Below are 489 nucleotides of genomic sequence, written 5' to 3'. Positions count from 1 at the left end.
ATAGCTTTGACTTTAATAAACTTTTATTGAAAAAATAAAAAATAATACAAACATTTAATAATCAAGATCCCAGAATTCATCACAGGAACAATATAATAAAAGCCACTAAAGAAAAGAAACAGATCACATTTAAAGAAAAACCCATCAGAATAACGGCAGATTTCTCTTCAAAAATCATCATGTCAACAAAAGCATGGAGCAAAGCACTACAAGTCTTGCAAGAAAACAAATTCCATCTCAGACTAGTATACCCTTCAAAACCCTCTTTCAGGTTTGATGAAGAAGTTAAATACTTCCATGAAAAAGAACAACTAAAGAATTTCATGATGACAAAACCAACCCTACACAGACCACTAAAACATATTCTATATAGGGATCAAAATGACCACAGCTCCATGAATGAGAATGGAAAAAACTCACCAAATAGGGCAAATAAACACAGGAGAATAAAAGATATATAAAAGCAATCTTTTAGTTATTCTTTTGTAC

Source organism: Octodon degus, unplaced genomic scaffold (genome assembly GCF_000260255.1).
Source record: "Octodon degus isolate 3935 unplaced genomic scaffold, OctDeg1.0 scaffold00358, whole genome shotgun sequence".
NCBI classification, from domain to species: domain Eukaryota; kingdom Metazoa; phylum Chordata; class Mammalia; order Rodentia; family Octodontidae; genus Octodon; species Octodon degus.
The sequence above is the reverse complement of the archived record's forward strand: the minus strand, read 5'-3'. Positions refer to the sequence as shown.